Here is a 14,937-nt window from a genome sequence, read left to right on the forward strand (position 1 = left end):
GCCTGAAGTTGTAGTAAGGAAATATCATGAATTGATTCTGTAGTGGGGCAAATCCGCGCATGACATGTGTTAGGTCGGTAGACCACACGCGGCAGGTCGGCAGTGGGTACCTCGAGGCTGGCATGGGCCAGCTCGGCCTAAGAAAGCCAGCTCGGCATGTCGAGGGTCTCCTATGATGGGCTTGATGGGCCGCCGTCTCCGAACATTTAGGGGCCGCCGCGGGAAACCCTAGGAAGACTCCGAACCCTAAGGGAACTTTGACTCCCATAAGGAAACTATAACTCGAACGGTCCTATATATACTCCGCTATCAAGACTACACAAGGTACACTCACAAGTATTCTCTACTATTACTACATCCTTCTACGGCCAAACTAACTTGACCGTCGGAGTTATCCCAGGGACATCAGTCCCACCTCCGTTCTTTCTTCTCAGGTCACCTAGCACGATCCCAGCTCGACTTTTCCAATCAGGTCGGCCGCATCAGCTCGGACACGATTTTTGGCAGTCGCATCAATTGGCGCCGTCTGTGGGAAACACGTTACACTTCATTGCGAGTCATGCCGAAGACTAGGTCGCAGAGGAACGCTGGCGGATCCAAGGGGACCGAGCGTGGTGGCTCCAAAAACCCCTCTCGGGGTCCAACACCCGGAGAAGGAGGGGCAGGGCCCTCACGAATCCCGCCTGAACAACTGGTTCAGACAGTGGCCGAAAACCTGCCCACCTTCGAGGCAATCATGAACTATCTCAAAGAGCAGTCGGGAGGTCATCAGGACAAGGAGCCCAAGGTTCAGGGAGCAGATCCGTCAGAATCCCGAACTGGGAGTCCCACCAAAACTGGGGCCAAGCGAGCACACCGGGAAGTCACGCGTGAGCAAGTCGAGGTCATGGAGCCTTCTCACAAGAACTCCCGGACTGAACACCCGGAGCCCGTCCGGAGGCTCCCCAGGGAAGACCTCTCCCCCCGGAGAGAGAGACAGCAGGTGCGGGACGAATTGGACCTACTTCTGGACCCAGAAGCGGACAGGTACATTGCTTCCCCCTTTGTGCTCGATATCGAGGAGTTTCAACTGCCCGCGAAATTCAAAATTCCGAACATGAAGCCTTACGACGCAACTACGGATCCGGAAGACCACCTGTTTGTGTTCATGACACAGATGCGTTTACAAACGGCCGCGGATGCGGTCAGGTGCAAGACCTTCCCAATGTTCCTAGAAGGAAGGGCTCGGCAGTGGTTCCAGGGGCTTCCCCCTAGATCGATCAGTTCTTTCACTCAGCTCGCACGGCAGTTCTCGGCACAGTTCGTTTCTTCACGAGCTTATTCTAAAAGCACCGCGCACCTCATGACTATCCAACAGAAGGCCGAGGAGTCCTTGCGCGAGTACATGGTGCGCTTCAATAATGAGTCCCTTCAGGTTCGAGATCGCGACGACAAGGTGGTCATGGCCGCCTTCATCAACGGGCTGCGCAAGCAAAAGCTGTACACCGAGCTGGTGGAGAGACCTCCCAAGACAGTTCGGGAGATGTTAGATCGAGCCCATGAGAAGGCCAACGCGGAGGAAGCCAATCGCCTTAAGAGTGCACAAGAAAAATTGAGGGATGACAAGCGCAGGAAGGGCGCCGACCTAGTGAGGGCACGGCCTGACCAGGGAAGGAGGGGTGCTTATGACCGCCTCCCCAGGAGTCGCCCGATGGGAGGGGACAAGTCCTGGACTGGCCTCACGGCACCCAGAGCTCGAGTGCTCGCAGTAATGGAGCAGGAGGGGCTATCCCGACCTCCTCGACCTTTGGTTGGGGACAAAAGCAGACGGGATCAAGGTCTGTATTGCGCTTATCATCGGGATGTGGGACACGATACGGAGGACTGTCGTCACCTCAAGAAAGACATTGAAAAGCTCATCAAACGAGGTCATCTGGGGCAGTTTGTACGAGAGGAACGAGCTGACCCGCAACGGGGAAGGCCCAGGTCGGAACGCCCGAGCTACCCGCGGGACCGGCCTCAGGGGCCCCGCGGCCGAACTCCCGAGCAGGAAATACAGAACCTGGCGGGGGTGATTAACACCATCGCCGGAGGACCTGCGGGTGGAGATAGTCATGCAGCTCGGCGGCATAACCGTCCCCCTCCCACGGGGGAGAGCTCGGCCAAGCGTTTGAAGATGTATGAGGAAATAATCTATGGACCTGAAGACGCAGTCCCTTTGGCCTCTAATAACCATGAAGCCATTGTGATAGAAGTCATCACCTGTAACTTCAAGGTGAGGAAGGTGTATATAGACAACGGAAGCGCCATAGACGTGCTGTATTATAAGACCTTCAAGGAGCTGCAGCTGGAGGATAGACAGCTCGTACCGGTCCGAACTCCGTTGATCGGCTTTGCTGGTCCTCCGGTGAGACCGGAAGGGATGATCACTCTCCAGGTCACGGTGGGGGTGTCCCCGAAGTGCCGAACGATTCCGGTAAACTTTGCGGTGGTTAAGGAGCCGTCCTCCTACAACATGATCCTGGGACGTCCCACGTTGAATGCCCTCCGAGCTGTTTGCTCCACCTTGCACCTCAGTATGAAATTCCCTACTTCTGATGGGGTGGCTGAGGTGCTGGGAGATCCAGAGGTGGCAAGGGCGTGTTACATTGCCACCCTTAAGGGCAAAGAAAAATTGGTAGCTCAGACGATTTGTCTGGAATCCTGGGAACCCCTGGAGAGGGGGGAAAGATTGGAGACAGATGAGGGATTGGTCGAGCTACCCGTCCAGCCCGACCGACCCGAGCACACGGTGAAGGTCGGCGCCGGCCTGGGTGAGCAGATCCGAAGTTCTTTGGAATCTCTCTTGGAAGAGTATGCTGAGATTTTTGCTTGGAGCGCTGATGATATGCCCGGAATACCCACCGAGTTGGCAGTCCACAGACTACATGTAGATCCCAACGTCCGACCAGTGAAGCAGAAGAAGAGGAATTTCGCTCCTGAGCGAAAGGAGGTCGTTAAGAGCGAGGTGGGTAAGTTACTGGAGGCTAAGATCGTTAAGGAAGTCTATTATCCTACCAGGCTAGCCAACCCGGTGCTGGTCAAGAAGGAGGAGAAAGCCTGGAGAATGTGTGTGGATTTCACTGACCTGAATAAGGCTTGCCCGAAAGACTGTTACCCACTCCCACGGATTGATCAGCTCGTGGACTCGACAACGGGCTACGAGATCTTCTGTTTTTTGGACGCCTTCAAGGGGTACCATCAGATAGCTTTGGATGAGGGGGATCAGGAGAAGACCTCGTTCATCACTGAGGACGGGACCTACTGTTACGTTACCATGCCATTCGGACTGAAGAATGCAGGCGCAACCTACCAGAGGTTGGTGAACAAGCTGTTCAGAAATCAGATCGGCCGGAACCTAGAGGTTTATGTGGATGATATGTTAGTGAAAAGCCGAACCCAGGAGCAGTTCGTCTCCGACCTGAGGGAGATCTTCGAGGTCCTTCGGAGCTCGCGAATGCGGCTAAACCCCAAGAAGTGTACTTTCGGGGTCAGGTCGGGCAAATTCCTGGGCTACATGATCTCTAAAGAGGGGGTCAGAGCTAACCCAGACAAAATCAAGGCTATCACGGACATGGCTCCTCCCCGAAATATAAAGGAGGTACAACGATTGACAGGGAGGATGGCAGCCTTGAACAGGTTCCTATCCAAATCGTCAGTTCGGGGAGCGCCCTTCTTCAAGGTCCTGAAAGCTAATCGGCAGTTCGAATGGAGCCTGGAGTGCCAAAGGGCATTCGATGAGCTGAAAGCCCACCTCGCACGGTTGCCGGCCCTGACCTCTCCAGAGTTGGGGGAGACCCTGTTCATCTACTTAGCTGCGGGAGAGGGGGCCATTAGTGCAGTATTGGTGCGAGAGGAAGAAAGAACGCAGAAGCCGGTGTATTACGTTAGCCGCGCCCTGCAGGGGGCCGAGGCAAGGTACTCGGCGGTAGAACGCTATGTTCTGGCATTGGTACATGCAGCTCGGAAGCTTAGGACGTACTTCCAAGCTCATCCTGTAGTGGTCATAACGGACCAGCCCTTGAAGCAGATCCTTTCCAAACCCGAGTCCTCGGGACGGATGGTAAAGTGGGCTGTGGAGCTGTCGGAGTATGACTTGGGCTACCAGCCCCGGACCTCCATCAAAGCCCAAGCATTGGCAGACTTCATAGCAGATGGTGTATCCTTTGGATCGCCTGAAGCGGAGGTCAAGCAGGCCAGTGACATGCAGGCTATGAGGAACAGGGGAGTTGGTAAGGAGGTACCTGCCGGGCAAGCAGCTAAGGCTTTACCGACTCACGAGGCTACCAAGGCCGTCCAGGCCCAAGAAGCAGCAGAGGTTTTACAGGCCGAAGATGCTGCCGAGGTCACCCAGGTCACACAGGTAGCGGAGGGAGGACCGTCCGGAGAAGCAGCTGAGGCCCGGCAGGCCGAAGAAGCTGCCGAGGACAGACCGTCCAGAGGAGCGGATGAGACTCAGCAGGTCAAAAAAGCCGTCAAGGATAGGCAGGCCGGAAAAGCAGTGGAGGCCGAGCAGACCCAGGGAACTGCCAAGGCCGGAGAGGCCGAGGAGGCAGCTAAGGTCGGACAGGCCGCCGATGCTGACGAGGCCGGGCATCTTGGAAAAGCAGACAAGGCTAAACTGGCAGGGGATACTATCCAGGCTAGGAAGGACGCAGAGGCGGTGGAACGAGCAGGTCCCACCTGGACATTGTACGTGGATGGTGCGTCGAGCAAAGAGGGGTGCGGAGCAGGTCTCCTCCTTATTAGCCCTATGGGGGAAGAACTGCCCTATGCACTAAGATTCGACTTCAGAGCCTCTAATAATGAATCAGAGTACGAGGCTTTGATTGCAGGGATGGAGATAGCCCGGAAGTTAGGGGCCAGGTCGATAAAAATCTATAGTGACTCACAGCTGATAGTGAACCAGGTGTGGGGAAGCTACGAAGTCAAAGAGGGGACGCTTAGAAGGTACGTAGCGAAGGCACACGAATTGAAGGGTTTGTTCGAGCAGTTTGCGCTTGAGCAGATACCGCGGAGCCAAAATAGGAGAGCTGACGCCTTATCCAAACTGGCCTCCACCTCGGCAGGAGGCATAGGTCGGGAAATACTGGTGGAGATGGTTAAAAGCCGAGCATATGACCAAGTCAGCACGGCGGTCATTCAGGTAGTGAGCTCCTGGATGGATCCTGTCATTCAGTATTTAGCTCAGGGAGAGCTTCCACCAGACAGGATAGAGGCCCGCAAGATCCTCCTCAAGTCACAGAGGTATGTACTCACACAAGGGATTTTATACAGGAAATCTTACTTGCAGCCCTGGTTGAGGTGTGTGACGCCTGAGGAAGGTAATTACGTCTTACGCGAGCTGCATGAGGGCATCTGCGGCAACCATGTCGGCCCGAGAGTATTAGCCAAGAAGGGGATGTTGGCGGGGTACTATTGGCCCACCATCTTTAGAGATTCAGCCGAGCTGGTAGCCAGGTGTAGGTCTTGCCAGCTACATGCCCCGATCCATCACGCCCCCACTCAGGAATTGATTCCTCTCAGCAGCCCGTGGCCATTCTTCCAGTGGGGAATTGATCTGTTGGGGCCGTTTCCCCGAGCTCCAGGGGGTTGTGAGCACTTGGTGATAGCCATTGATTACTTCACCAAGTGGATAGAGGCCGAGCCCCTTAACACGATAAGCAGCAGGTCTATTCAGAAGTTCCTTTGGAAAAGCATAGTTTGTCGATTCGGCGTACCAAGGACTCTCGTCTCGGACAACGGCAGACAGTTTGCTGATCAATCTCTTCGAGAGTGGTGTACGGAGCTCGGCATCCAGCAGCACTTCACTTCAGTGGGGCACCCCCAGGCCAATGGGCAGGTCGAAAACGTAAATAGAACCATCCTGCATGGCTTGAGGACAAGATTAGAGTCCGTGAGAACTAGTTGGCTGGAGGAGCTACCCACCATACTATGGGCTTACCGGACAACACCTCGGACGGCCACCCAGGAAACCCCATTTATCCTAACATATGGGGTCGAAGCGGTGATTCCAGCAGAGGTTGGGGTACCCTCAGGTAGGGTGCAACACTTTGTGGCTCAAGACAATGATGAGGAGATGCGGCTTAATTTGGACCTGGTCGAGCACCAAAGGGAAGAGGCGGCTATACGGATGGCTAAGTACAAGGGCCAGGTCGCACGCTACTACAATGCTAGGGTAAGGCGCATTTCTTTCAAGCCAGGAGACCTGGTGTTACGTAAAAACTCCGTTAGCCGAGTTGTGGGCACCGGTAAGTTGGATCCGAACTGGGAAGGTCCCTACGTGGTAAAAGAGACTAACCGAGCGGGTTATTGTAGGCTGGCCCGCCAGGATGGAAGCGAAGTTCCACGTACCTGGCACAACTCAAATCTGAAGCTTTTCCTTTAGGGGCTTGCCCGAGCTGAAGTGCTCAGCTGGACAGGTCGGCTCTATGTTTTATTAGTTCAATTTATTGGTTCACTTTATCTAGTTGGGCCTATCTTGGCACCACTCAGTTTTGAGGTTTTTTCTTGATAGTTTGTCCGAGCTGAGGTAATCAGCTGGACAGGTCTGATCTTCACTTCATTAGTTAGCTCGGCCCGTATTAGAACGGTTTCAATGCCCGAGCTGAGATATTTTTATGTACCCAAAGACTTTGAATAAAGGAAAATTTTTACAAGTGTTGGACGAGAAAGGCCATCAGAGGCTATTTATTTCATTTCAAAAAGAGGAAAAACATCGAGGGGGCCATACAAAAAGTGAGCTGGCCGAGTCTAATAGACTTATCTAAGTCACTATCTCTAGTTCTCCCCTTGCTGTTCTTGCTCTTGCTCAGGGGAGGTCGCAGGCAAGGCAGGGTTGGCGACCAAGGCAGCCAGGTCGCGCCCATTGGAGTAGCCCGTGACGAGTCTGTCAATCTGGTCAGCAGCCTGGGGATTATAATCAGGCCATCTGCTCAGGTCAAAGCCCGGCAAATTCAAAGACTGAACATCCGCCATGGCCTTGGTGTAGCCCAGCTGCAGGACGGGGCCATTCAAGATGGCCAAATCATCCATAAAGGCCTCGGACTTCTTAAAATCTCGAACGCCTAGCTGGCGCCCTTCCGTCCTGGCCGCTTCCACTAGCTCGACTGATTTTTTCTGCTCACTCTCTAGCTGGGAAGTCAGCTCGGTGGACTTTTTCTTCTCAAGCTCGCAGGCGGCCTGGGAGTCGGCAAGCTGCTTTTTCGTTGCCTCCAGCTCTGCCTCGGTTGCTTCGAGCTGACTGGACAGCTTGTTCTTGGCCGCATCAGCCAGGGAGAGATTCTCTCCCATGTTTTCGTATCGCTGAGCCAGCTCGGCACCGGCGACGTTGAGCTGCAGGTCCAACTATGAGAAGTCTATGGATTAAGGATACTAATAAAGTACCAAGTGAAGAAGCTACCTGGGCTGCGCTCAGGTAGTAGTGCGACAGCAACTCGGAGTTGGATGCGAGCTGGATAAAATGATGGTCGCGTGGGAGCACCGAACCTTTGACGAGCTCTCGAGCAGCCTCTGGAAACTGAGCTCGGTCATTCATCGACAACCCCCACTTCGGGCAGAAATGGAGTGGGTGGGGATGTGTGCTCAGCTCGGTTGGGGGCTTGAGAGGAATGATGTTCCTCGTCCGCCACATCGAAGGGGGCGACTCAGATGAGGCCTGCAGCTCGGCAGTGTTGACCCCATAGTGCTCCGTGGACGCGCCAGTAGGAGATGGTTGGGGCGTAGGTGTAGCCGAGGTGGTCACCTCGGTCCTGGCTTTCTTGGCAGTGGTCTTCCTCCTCTTCTTTTTGGGTTCCTCCAAGGGGGTAGACTGAGCTGCGGGAATAGGCTCTGGTGGGGGAGGAGCCACGTCACCAGGAGCTGAGGAGGGTACCGAGGTAGCCGCGCGCGAGCTGCCTGTCCCTCCTATGTTCAGAAGCTGGGAGAACCTCTTCACTGAGAGCAAAGAAAGGGGTCAGTTCGTGCGACAAAGGAAAAGAAAGGAAAGCAAGGAAAAGAAGATCAAAGGGATTACAAGCTGTAAGCTCCTCGGGTGTGAGAGGTCGGAGGTCAGGCGCAGGGTCGTTCACCTCTGCTCGAATCAGCCCCGCCGACCGGAGCTGGGCATTGCTAAATTCCTTCACCGATAATCGAGCATCCGAGCTGACCAGGAGGTCCAGTTCGGCCGCAGGAAGAGGTGAAGGAATGTGGTCGGACACCTGGGTCTCCTCCCTCCAGGTCAGGGGAGGGAAACCCGTGTTCTTCACATAGAAGAACTGAGCTTTCCAGCCCTTAATGGAAGAGGGGGTATGCGTGAACAGCTCGCGGGTTGGGAGTTCTCCCCCGCTCCTGCGAGCAAAATAGAACCAGCCATGAACTGGCCCGCTCACTTTCATCTGAAAGAATGACCTGAAAAGGTCTAGAGAGTATGGAATTTCGAGGACTCGGCACATAATAAAAAAGCCGAGGATCGATCTGATGGCGTTTGGAACGAGCTGGGTTATACGAATTCCCCAGAAGGTTAGAATTTGGTAAAGGAATTGGGGAATGGGAAGACGGAGACCAGCTATGAGCTGATCCCTGTAGATAGCCACAAACTCAGAAGGAGGTCGGCAAGCGTACTCCCCTGGTCGGGCAGCCCTGGCCTCGAACTGGAGGGGGATATCATACCTCCCCACCAGCTCGTCGACACTTCCCTGGTCTAGGATAGGGGGGATAAGCTCGACTTCCCCGAAGTCGATATCCGGCCCCCTGGAAGGTCCCGCCCTGGTCCGAGCTGGAGTTACCTCTAGGGGAATCCCTAGGTCGGCAGCTCCAGCGTCAGGCCAGACAGGTTGGGTGGGTTGGTCCATCTCTAAAGCAGGAGAATGAATGGGGGAAGGTAGGTACTCTAACGAGCTGGAAGAAGAAGAGCTAGAGGAGGAAGAGATTATTTCTATAGGTGCAGGTCGGACTACTCTACGCCTAGGTGTCGAGCTGGTGATGTCTGAGTGCGTGGAGGAGGAAGACATAAAAGGGAAAAGAAGACTTACTAGTGGATGAAGAGCTGATATGTGCTTAAGGGAAAGCGCTACTCTGGAACTCTCTAGACAGGGAGCGAGCTGGTAAAATTTGTGAAGGAGGAGAAATGAGAAAGGAAGCATGAAAGTGACGTCTGGTAGGGCCTATTTATAGGCCACCAGGGCGGGAAGATGAAGAGTCCCGAATTGAAATCTCAAAATTTATTGCTGAGAAACCGTCACCTTGGAAAACGTTTGAGCTGACAACTACCGTCATGGGCGGACGTGACCCCTGACGTGACGGTTATGACAGCATGCGTGGCGGTTATCCGTACAAGGTGCACGGTCGTGGGATCGTGGGTCCCATCCCTGGCAGACCTGACGCCTCGAGATTTGGTCTAAATTCACGCGACCCCTCGGTGACTCTAGACTCAAGGGGGGCTAGTGTAGTGGGGCAAATCCGCGCATGACATGTGTCAGGTCGGTAGACCACACGCGGCAGGTCGGCAGTAGGTACCTCGAGGCTGGCATGGGCCAGCTCGGCCTAAGAAAGCCAGCTCGGCATGTCGAAGGTCTCCTATGAGGGGCTTAATGGGCCGCCGTCTCCGAACATTTAGGGGCCGCCGCGGGAAACCCTAGGAAGACTCCGAACCCTAAGGGAACTTTGACTCCCATAAGGAAACTACAACTCGAACGGTCCTATATATACTCCGCTATCAAGACTACGCAAGGTACGCTCACAAGTATTCTCTTCTATTACTATATCCTTCTACGGCCAAACTAACTTGACCGTCGGAGTTATCCCAGGGACATCAGTCCCACCTCCGTTCTTTCTTCTCAGGTCACCTAGCACGATCCCAGCTCGATTGTTCCAATCAGGTCGGCCCCATCAGCTCGGACACGGTTTTTGGCAGTCGCATCAATGTCCAATCGACAATTTTCAGTTGTAAGAAGCTGAGGAAGAGTAAGGAGAATTAACAACTAAGGAATTTGATCATGTTGGAGCTACAAATGAAAAAACAAAAAGGGTTCTCTATTTTAAACTTCAGTTGGATGCCACAAATCATGTTTCAGAGATGCATCTCCATCCCCAACTATATTGCTCTCAATCAAATGCCAAGCCATGTTTAAGCTTTGGCATCTTCCTCCAACACCAAGAGTAATCAACCGGGGGAATTAGTTACATAAAAAATATTAGGATCCACATTTGATTTTTTTGAAATATGAAGGACAATATTGTGATGTTACCCCAACATTAGGGACTCAAACAATAATTATTCCAAACATTATTCAAGGCATGTGACTAGTTATGCATGTTTTTGCTGCAACAAGGGATAGAATTACTTTTCAAGGTATACAACAATTTGTGCTGTCCAAATCCATAAACTATTGACAACATTTAAGATATACAAAGTGTTAATCACATTTGAAACGTGTAGTGGAAAAAGTAATTGTGCTTATAGGTATGTACATGAACCACTTCACTAGAACTTTTATGGCTTTTAAAGTTACGATTATGGTAGGACCCTCTTTTTTTTTTTTTGTAATGGACCTTTTACATTCAGACTCGAAGACTTGTGTGGTGCAATAATCCAATTTTGAGTCTGTGTATTATGTAGTTGTCTTTATTACAAAAATTAAAATAAAGAGAGTGTGTGTAGTTCAACCTTAACATGCCGTTTACATAAACATTTCATGCTTGTGGAACAACTAAGAAAACGTGCATGGCATCGCCACGAGTTATTTGACCATGTTGGTGTCAATGTCAATACTTAAATTCGAGCCATATACCATGTTTACAGATGCTCTTATGTTCTCACAACCAATCTGTACATAATAAAATTATGGGCCCTTTGGTTTTATCCATTTTGGTATTAGCTAGGAAAAATGTCAGAAACTGTGTTTGAAACTCGGACCGGACAGTGACTCGATCAACATTAGGGGTTAAGGGTGAATGAATTCGATCGGAGTTGGACCCATTTAAGAATCGAATGACATCATTATGATGTCATAAATATATTTAATTTTAAAAATTAATATACTATATAAAATTTGTAAAAGCATAATAATCTCAAGGTATGTTCATGTACATTTGATATTTCTAAAATATTTTGCAAGAAAATATAAATAAAGTAAAAATCAAGTAGCAACCTATACAATTTAAAACATATTCAACAAGTTTGGAATTAAATTGGGGGGCTTATTTAAAAAAATAATAGTAGAATTTAGGACAGAAGTTATAAATTACAAAATGTTTCTAGGTGTATTAATAGTTTTCTAACACTATGGGTCAAATCATAAAATCAATAAAACTTTGAAACCCCAAAACTGATTTGAATTCAATGGTTAGAATTCAATGGTATGGACCTGCAAGGCCCTTGGAGTGAGGTCCAGCTATTAGACTTGGCTCACTAAAACGTGGAGTACATATCAACTATTGTATGTACCGCAATCTTGCTCTAGTGAACAGTGATTGAATTCTTACTTTTTCTCCTCCATTATCCATCTTCTTCCTCTCTGCCCTTATTTTTCTTCGCCAGCCGCAATTTTCTTCCTATGTTTCTTTCTTTTTTTCCCCCTTTTTTACTTCTAAATCTTTGCATCTTTTTCTCTATTCACTACAAGAAATCATCAACTTGTATTCATGTTCTTTTCCCTTTACTTCTCTTCTTTTTTTTATATCAATTCTTTTAATCTTACCTTTAGATCATTCAATATTGTGTTGGAAGAGCCATATGTGGCAGTAGCAGTGGATTTGCACTCAAGGATTGAAGTCCATGCTTAAAATTTTGGGAGTAATAATGTTTGAAATTGAATTTTGGCAAAAAATCGGATTTTTCCAGTTGTTCAAGGTTTCCGGTCAAACCTAATTGACAGAGTCCTTGTCTCTCAAGTTTTCAAACAAATTCGGACTGAACATGTATTAGGTTTCCGATTCAACCGGTTGAGCCGGCCAATCTAGTTCGAATTTAAAAATATGGGCCAAAACCTCCTATGAGGTTTCTCTTAATGTCGTCTAGCGCCTTTAAAACTTTAAAAATATCACTTACCTCCCTTATTTTTGTTATTGATGTAACAAAATTTTGAAAAATCCTAAACTACCTTTTGCTCTTTTTGCTAAATAAAAGTACTTCTAAACCACTTTGTTTACTCCAAAAAAATCACCACATGAAAAAAATCTCTAGTAATAGCACCACATCACAAAGTTATCGTACCTAAAAATATAAATTTAAAAAATAAAAAGATATTTGTAAAGAAATACAATAACACCAATTTCACTCTATATGTTCAAAACCAATTTCTTATGAACTTTATATTTTTTTCCAACTTCTTTTCAACACATGGCCCAAGCATTTAAGTTCTACTGATCATTATACAAATTAACTCAAAATAAATAAAGATATTATATCCCACTCGATCACAATCACAAAAAGTAAGAGATAAACAAAATTCAATTTACTAAATTTAGCATTGAAAATTGCATAGTCATCTAAAAAAAGGAGTAAGAGAAATGTTAGAGAAAGGGCAAAGAAAATCAAGTGACTTTTGTTTCTTTTTTTAAAAATTTTTTGAGCTCTATTTATTTGATATGTGAATTATGTATCAAGTGAGAGTTAATATAGTCTTTTTGCAATTATTAGAGAACATAAGTGATATTTTTAAAATTTCAGAATACTAAGTGATAGTAGGAGAAACCTCAAACGAGGTTTCTAATATTATCCCACAGATATAAGCACTGACAATTGTGATATCCTTGGTCATAAGACATATTTCATAGGTAACCAGTCCATTTAACACTTGTTAAGCCAACAGAGTTTGGTATATTTTTATTGAAGAAAAGTCAAACAAAAGAAGTACTACTTACAAGAAGATAAAGTTTGAAAAAGGAACCCAAAAAATACTAATAAGTAAAAGATTTCCTGGCTGAAGAAGAATAAAGAAGTATAAAAGAAGATATAAAATGGCACAGAAAATGCCTACCACTTTCCATCAATTATGGATATAAAGTCACGCCATGAAATGAAGTACTATCAAAACCAAAGAACAGGGGGTAGGAAAAAAAAAAGAAAAAACAGATTTGAGGTGGAAACCTTGATAAAAAATGTGAAATGGAGATTGTATGGCATCAATAGAATTAATTTGTGGGACATCATGGCTACGACAGGTTTATGCCAATGGACTTTGTGAATTGCGAAAAAGTGAATGTGAAACCTTTGAATTTCACCTGAAATGTCGATTATGGAAAGACTGCTTAAATGGTTTTTTCGTAGGTCAACTACACCGGCATATTTTAATCTTTTGTTACAAGTAAGGAAACGTCTCTTCAACGTCTTGAATTTGTAAGGACGTGCATTTGGTTAATTCTCATAGTAGTAGTTGTAGGACGCTTTCAGCCATAAACAACTAGTGATCGGGGTACATCCTGCGTGAACATGCCTAAAATTTAGAGAAGAATAGTAATTGATTAACATAAGTACAACCAGAGGTATTTGTTTTTTATCCTGAAAAGCAAAGAAATATGGTGTAAAGGGAAGTTGTTAAAATCCGTGAACAAAACCATCATAGTACCATTGAAATTTTTGTATATGACGAGATATAATTGAACTAAAGCTGTCAATATTATTGAGAAGTAACTTTTTTTATTTGAAAATTTTTAGTCTGCCAGAATATTTTTGACAAAGAAGACCAGGAAATTGTTTTTCTTGGTTCCTTGAAAATGTAATTTTAACAGAAACCAATTTAATTTCAGACATCTTAAATTCTTAATTGTCATTACACTCTTTAATTTAATAAGTCTCAAGGAAGAGTAAACTGTACATAAATATAACTGTTAAGAACATCTAGCTAGACTGCAAGGGGTCATCCATTAGAGGCAAGATTACTACATTACAGTAAGACGCACGCCATCTCTAGAATCTAAAAAGGCCTTTACATGAGCACCAAAATTGATAACACGGGGCTATTCTCTGTTAACTCATGTTATTTATCATCTTTCCGTAGAGACTCTTGTTAACCATCGGAATGACCCAAGGCTAGATTCCATTCTCTCCTTTATTTCCTTTCCTTGTGCTGAACTTCGTAACAACTGGATCATATCGTGTAAACATAGCACTCATCTTGTAGATAGGATTGTCAATGGTCCGGTCAGGTTGAAAAAAGTTTACCAAACCTAAATTTTAATTGGGTTGGACAGAGTTTGGACATAAATATTAGGCTCGAACTAAATGTGAACCGAATTTAAATCATACTAGACTCAGACTTGATTATAACTCCACTCATATATGAATATAATTATATATATATAGTATCTATAATTTATAATTATCTATACTATATATAAATGGAGAGGAGGGGGTTTGGGGTAAATAAAAATTTTTCACTCTATATATTTTCTAAACTACTCTTGATGATGAGGGAACTTTTGGTATAAATAAAAATCTATCTATTTTTGAACCAATATGATTTTTATCAAGTAATATGTATTTTTTTCATATTCTATTTTTCAAATTATTTAGTAAATCTTAATTTTAATTAGCAACTACCAATTATGGTTATGAATAACTACCAAATAACTACTTTTTATAACTTTATTTTGGTGAATTTTTACAAATATATTTTCAAAATATAAAACCAATTTTCTTGAAAATAATTTCAATAAATATACTCAAATATTTCACAAATAATTTTATATTAGTTACACACACATTAGTGTGTGCCTTGAATACTAATACATGTTATAACATAAAATGTTAATAATTTATATGTAAATTTATATTAATTTATAATTATAAAATATATATTATATATGATTATGTATTTAATTATGAGTTTGGACCAAATCCAATTTAAATCCAAAACTCATATAATAGTGTAAGTTGATTTTGACCCTTTTTAATATGAGCCTAAAGTTCAAAAGATCAAAATCCGAAAATTCATATAA

The sequence above is a fragment of the Coffea eugenioides genome, chromosome 5 (genome assembly GCF_003713205.1).
Source record: "Coffea eugenioides isolate CCC68of chromosome 5, Ceug_1.0, whole genome shotgun sequence".
NCBI lineage: Eukaryota > Viridiplantae > Streptophyta > Magnoliopsida > Gentianales > Rubiaceae > Coffea > Coffea eugenioides.